This window comes from Marmota flaviventris, chromosome 1 (genome assembly GCF_047511675.1).
Source record: "Marmota flaviventris isolate mMarFla1 chromosome 1, mMarFla1.hap1, whole genome shotgun sequence".
Lineage (NCBI taxonomy): Eukaryota > Metazoa > Chordata > Mammalia > Rodentia > Sciuridae > Marmota > Marmota flaviventris.
This window is the reverse complement of record NC_092498.1, coordinates 72,404,181-72,411,217: the sequence shown is the minus strand read 5'-3', so window position 1 is coordinate 72,411,217 and position 7,037 is coordinate 72,404,181.

The following is a 7,037-nucleotide window of genomic DNA, read 5'->3' as shown; positions in this document are numbered from 1 at the left end:
CATATTTGTACATGCACTCAATATAATAATATAATTTGACAAAATCACTCCCAGCTCTTTCCCCATCCCCCTGCATCCATCCCCTAGTCCCTTTTCTCTACTGAGCTCCCTTAGATTTTCATGAAATCCCTGCCAACCCCCCTTTCCTTTTTCCTCTCTAGTTTCTACATATGAGAGAAAACATGACAATTGACATTCTGAGTCTGGCTTATTTTTGCTTAACATAATGGATGACTCTGTAGTTCTAACCATTTTCCTGAAAATGGAATAATTTCATTTATATACATACATACACATATATACATAGATATATTAAATACACACTACATTTTCTTTATCCATTCATGCATTGATGGATACCTAGGTTGGTTCCATAGTTTGGCTATTGTAAATTGTGTGGCTATAAACATGGTTATGCATTTGTTACTCTTTAGGACAAATACCAGGGGATGGTATGGCTAGGTTCTCTGGTGGTTCCATGCCTAGTCTTTTGATTTCCATAGAAGTTGTACTAATTTATAATCCCACAACAGTATAAAGTGTTCTTTTTTTCTCCACATCCTCTCCAGCATTTATTATTGTTCACATACTTGATGGCTGCCATTCTGACTGGATAAGACAAGAAATCTCAGTGTAGTTTTGATTTGCATTTCCTTAAATGCTAATGATGTTGAACATTTTTTTCATGTGTATGTTACCCATTTGTATTTCTTCTTTTGAGAAGTATCTGTTTAATTCTTTGCCCATTTATTAATTGGGTTATTTGATTTTGGGGAAGGTGTTAAGTTTTTTTTAGTTCTGTATATATTCTAGATATTAATCTTCTTTCAATATCTAGCAAAGATTTTCTTCCATTCTGTAGGTTCTTGCTTCACATTCCTAATTTTTCCTTTGCTGTGCAGAAGCTTTTTAATTTGGTGCTATCCCATTTATTAACTCAGTAGATTCCCCCTGAGAAAGTCTTTGCCTGTGCATATATGCTGGAGTGTTGGCCCTATGTTTTCTTGAAATAATTGCATAGTTTCTGGTCTAAGTCCTACCTAGGTCTCTGATCCATTTTGAGCTGACTTTTGTGCAGGGTGAGAGAAAAGGGTCTAGTTTCATTCTTCTACGTGTGGATAGCCAGTTTTCCCACACCATTTGTTAAAAAGGCTGTCTTTTCGCCCATGTATGTTTTTGGCACCTTCGTCAAGAATTGGATGTGTGTTTGTCTTTGTGTCATCTGTACCATTGGTCTATGTGTCTTAAAAGATAGAATATTAACATGGGCTGTGTCTTAGAAAATTGTCTAGTGGAATTCATTTTCTTCTCAGTCTGACATTATCATCTACATGAGTTTTACTCTTCTCTTGCTATCACTGCCAGCAGAGATCATAAATGCCCTCTTTCCAGATTACTTTCCAGAAGAAAAACACAAAAGACTTGATTTGATCCTTTCACTTAAAACATTTTATGAAAAACTATTTTTTTATTAAACTTAGGGCTGGGGTTGTGGCTCAGTGGCAGAGCACTTGCCTTCCACGTGTGAGGCACTGGGTTCCATCCTCAGGACCACATAAAATAAATAATCTTTATTGTTTATTTATTTTTATGTGGTCCTGAGGATGGAACCCAGTGCCTCACACATGCTAGGCAAGTGCTCTACCACTGAACTACAACTGTAGCCCCTGAAAAGCTATTTTTATATCCACTCATTACTTTCAAATTCTCTTTAATGCAGCTTTATCAATTTGGACAATAAAATCTCATTTATTTGTGCATTCGGGCAGGACTACCCTAAAGGGGTTCTGTTTGATATTTATGGCAAAACAAAATTGTGCATAATGATGATTAATGTAAATAATTCACCAATACTAGCTATAAATTCAACTAGGATTAGTAAAATCTAAACTCTTTGGTAGACTTTCAGCGCATACTTCACACCAGCCACTACTTAATTCTGCAGCTTTCTACACCAACTCTATGCAGCCTCCACCATGGCCAAAGCTGAAGCTCACCTTGTATTTCCTTTTCTCTCTGTGCTTTTCTCTATAATGGGAATAACCTTTTCCCTCTAGTTCTACCTTTCAAAATGCTTATCCTCCTTCGAAAGCTGCATTGAAACGTCATCAGCTTCGTGAAGCCTTCTCCAATACTGCAACCAAAATGAGCTCTCTTCCAAGATTTTATAGCATGTTATTGTGGTGGCGTGTTGGTTTGCATGTATGGTAGAGTCACTGACAATGACTTTACATATAAGCCCAAACATCTGCCTACATCATTTGTCATGCTTGAAAATTCATTGATAAAGATTTTTTTATCCACAATTTATTTCCTTTTATGTATACTTTATCTTAATATTGAGCCATTACATTCAAGTTTTTAAATGTTTATATACATATATATATCTATTTACATATATGTATATATATATATATATATGTGTGTGTGTGTTAGTTATATTATCTATACATTTTTCAGTATAGTCAAGGGAATATTCTAGTGTGTGTGTGTGTAAAAAGAGTACGTGGTGTGGCTGGGAATGTAGCTCAATGGTAAAGCACATATTTAACCTTTGCAAGGCAGACCTGGGGTTTGATACTCAGCAGGGTTGCACATATAAACACACACAAAAGAAAAAAGAAAAGAAGAGTCTGTTATGTCTGATAAGATAGAGAATACGTGAAAGAGATATCCCCTTTCTTTTATTCCTACTTCAAACAATCATACTAATAGATACCCATGTGCCCAGGCCAGTAATTTTGGTGACATCATAAATTTCTCTCTGTCCCTTTCTTCCCTCCAATCAATGGCTAAAACCTGTTGATTCTACCTCTGGAAAGTGATATCTCCAAGCTTACCAGCCCAATTGGTGTGGCTCACAAGGGTCTCATCACCTGTGACCAAGATTATTTCAATTCCACTCATCTTCCAGAGGATTTTTGTGTACTAGAGACCAAACCTAAGGCCTTGTAGATACAAGGCAAGTGATATACCTCTGAGTCGTACCCCTAGCTCCTTCACAGGAGTTTTTCAAAAACTTTGTTGACATATAATAATTGTACATCTTTATAGGGTATGATGTTATAGTGTGATACCTGTATGTATTGTGTAATGATTAAATCAGGATAATTAGTATATCCAATAGCTTAAATTTTTGTCATTTATTTTCTGTAAGAATAGTCAAAATTCTCTCTTCTAGCTGTTTGAAATACAGAATTTTATTGAATTGTATTGTTAGCTATAGTCATCCTACTGCCAACAGAGTATAAGGACTCAGAGGATATTTATTCAATATAAATCTGATTATGTCATATTCCCATTCAAAATTCTTGATGGCTCTCTACCATTCAAAGATTAAATATTTCAATTCCTGGCATGATAAAGACCCTTCATGATCTGGCCCCATGTCACCATATTAAGCATCGTCTCTTATCCAGCCTTGTCCCCTCTTGCTCCCACAGTTCTTGCCTCTTGCTTTCTACTGCATCAACATAGCTGCACGTTAGTTTCTAACCCTGCTCTTACATTCCTCAGTGACTTGGCATATGGTACTTCCTCTATCCCAGATGCCACCTGGATGCTGCTTCTCTAAAAACATCCCAGACTTTCTCAGGAATAGTTTTTCTGTTTGATTTTGGTTTTTAAAAAGCAGTTGTTTTCTTGTGTGTCTGTATTTCCAGGGCCAGTAAGCTCAAAGAAGGTGGAAATTGTATCTTTCCTTCCTTACATCCTCAGACCTAATTATAAATGTTCATTGATTAAATTAGTGAATGAAAAGATGCCTGCACTGAAATAACTTTGAGAGATTTGAAATAATCACTGCAGATCATTCTGTTGCTTTCACAGTCTTCTTTCTAGAAACCTAGTGTTATGTTTTAGATGCAAGGTATCCCCCAAAAGCTTATGTTTAAGACAAGGCAAGAAAGTTTAGAGGTGAAATAATTGGGTTATAAGAGCCTTTAACCTTATCAGTACAATCCCCTGATAGGGATTAATTAGATGGTAACTGTAGGCAGGTAGGTGTGGCTAGAGGAGGTAGGTCACTGGGAGTGTGCCTTTGGGGAATATAAAATATAAATAAAATATATTTATTTTGTTCTTGTTGAGCAGAGTAGTCTCTCTCTGCTTCCTGGTGCAAGGTTCTGAGCTGCTTTCCTCTGCCACACCCTTCCACAAGGATTTCTTCCTCATCTCTGGCCAAAAACAATGGAGTTGACCTTCTGTGGACTAAGACCTCTGAAACTCTGAGCCCCAAATCAACTTTTCCTCCTCTGAAATTGTTCTTGTCAGATTTTTTAGTCATAGCAACAAAAAAAGTTGACTAAAACATTCAGTTATTTGGTTAAATTTTTCTTTTTGGATCTTTTCTATTGATGCTTTCTTAGAGTTTTGCTGAATTTGCTGTTTTCTTTCATTTTGCTTATTCCAATTTATTTTATTATTTCTTTTGTATTTGTGATTCTATGAAGTTCATTAATGATAGAACCGTTTCTACTCAAAAACACTGTGTAACTAATTTTACATGAATGACCCTTGCTAAGAATTTTTCCTTCTATCTAGCAGAAACAAGTTTAAATATAGAATCTCGGGCTTTAAGAAAATGTAGACATCTTTACCAGAGTAGATGATGATGAAGATGTGATGGAGAAGTAATAGTAGTAGTTAGTGGTTATAAGCATAAAGTCAGATAATCTGTGTAGTTTTCTTAGTATAGTGTTTTGTACACAGCCAGTTCTCAGAAAATGAGATGCTGAAGCTATCTATTTTCTTTGGTTTGGATTTGGACTTTTTATTGTTATTATTGGCCATTATGACTTTTAGTTTAAATATTCCTGTAAAGAAACTAATCATTTAAACACTGATACAAGAAATTGTATGCTGAGAAAAATTGTTCTTTGAGACCCTTTTGAAAATATTCTCCCATGTTTTTTTCCCTGACAATAGCCACTTTTTCATTTGGTACATGATCTTATTTCAAAAACTTATTTAACCTTTTGATGCTGTTATTTTATTATAAAGTTTTGTTTTTCTGTTAAACATGGATTTTCAATATTTTAAAGTCAAGATTTATGTTGTATGAGAATATATTACCTTAAAAACTAAAAATCAATGTCAGAATATTATTTGATTTTAATAGTATGGTTTTAAACTTTTCAAAGTGTATTATGAAAGTAGAATGCAAAAGAATTAACGGGGAACAAGCCGAGCATGGTGGCACATAGCTATAATTCTAGTGACTCAGGAGGCTGAGGTAGGAGGATCTCAAGTTCAAAGCCAGCCTCAGCAACTTTGCAAGGCACTTAGCAAACTCAGCGAGACCTGAGACCTGTCTCTAAATAAAAAGATACAAAAGGCTGGGGATGTGGCTCAGTGGTTAAGTGGTACTGGGTTCAATCCCTGGAACCAAAAAGAATTATGGGGAGAGTCTACAGCTAAATCTCTGCATTATGATGTATACTATGCCATTTCTCTACCCTAGAGGATGTTTGGAAGTCTTTTAAGAGGAAGACAGTAAATATGCTGGCAAAAATGGTAGTCAGCCTTTCATGCTACATAGCTGCCAGAAAACTGACTTAGACATATCCAACAGCTCAGAAAAGAGCCAGCCAGATCTTTGGCAATTTGTAAATCCGGATCAGCTAGCTCTTCTTATTCCATCTCAGATGACATATTCTGGAGCCCCCAGGGACAAGTAGAAAAGCCTGTCACATTTAACCCAGTTAATCCTTCAAGGCATTGCATAAATGCCATAGCTGTAAAATCAAAGGAGATACAAGTTCTCCCTCTCTTTTGGAGGGCACCCCAGTCCCTCTTCCCATAACTGCCTGGGACCCACTTCAGTGCTGCCTTCTCTGAGGCTGCTCTGAACCTGGGATGTATTTTGGTTCCCATCTCCAATGTTAAGGATTTGGACAATCTAATGAACTATAGAAGTACCAATAGTCCAATTACATTGGAACAGGATCCTATTGCCTTAATCCAAAATTTGAACATATTAAATGGCAATTTTGGACTCTTAAAGTCAGTTGGTAGAGAAGTATTTATCTTCTGTTTTATGTGATGATGAGAAGGGGATTTTAGAAAAAAAATATTCAACATTATTATTTCATATTTAAACAAACACCACCAAAACATCATCATTTTTTGAAATGGAAACTGTAGAAAATAAAACCCAATAAAATCCTCTTGTTTGGAAAGGATTTTTAAAATTATTTATCTTCTTTATTAGACAGATTCTCTCTAAAGGAGATGGATACTTCTCCCAAGTGACAGAACACTTTCATGGAGATGGCCAGGGGAAAGATTTTGATGGTTTTGAAAGAGAATAGTCATTAGCAAGCTAACAAAGTTTCACTATTCTAATTATTTTGTCTGTTAAGATAGGTGGCTGGGCCTTTCTATCAACATTCTTCTATCTTCTTAATTCCTTTTTTAAAAAATATGGTGCTAGGATTTGAACCCAAAGTACTGCATATGATAAACACATGATTTCCACTGAGCTACATCTCCAGCCCCACTCCAAAAATTTTAATTTTCAGTCCATAAAATACATAAAGTCCCCAAACTGCATCTAAGCCCAGACCGGTTAGTTAAAAGTGACAACTTCTTATTCTGAGCACTCCTACCCTCCACTTAATCCCAGCAAACTCAAAACTTTGAAATATAATATTTACATCACTCTGTAATAATAATGCTATCTGATACAAAACTTTCACTTTTAAAGTGTTACTCAGGAACTTTAGATGAGCAGTTCTACTTTTATAATAAAGTAAATTGATACAACATATCAAGTTGTTCTGGAAAAAAAAAAAAAAAAGATCATACCCTTCTCAAAAGAGAGCAATCTCCTGATTTTGTACCAGCAGGCTTTGGCTCAAATTTGTCATTTGAACCTGACTACTCTTAAGTGAGTGATTTCTTGATTGATTTTTGTACACTTTCAACAGTGATCCTCAGTGTTCAGTTTATTCCCTGAAATGTCACTGTAACCTCTGTTATGGGGTCGGGGGGGGGGGTCTACTAGAAAAAGGTAATCTAGAAAATAGGATTCTGTT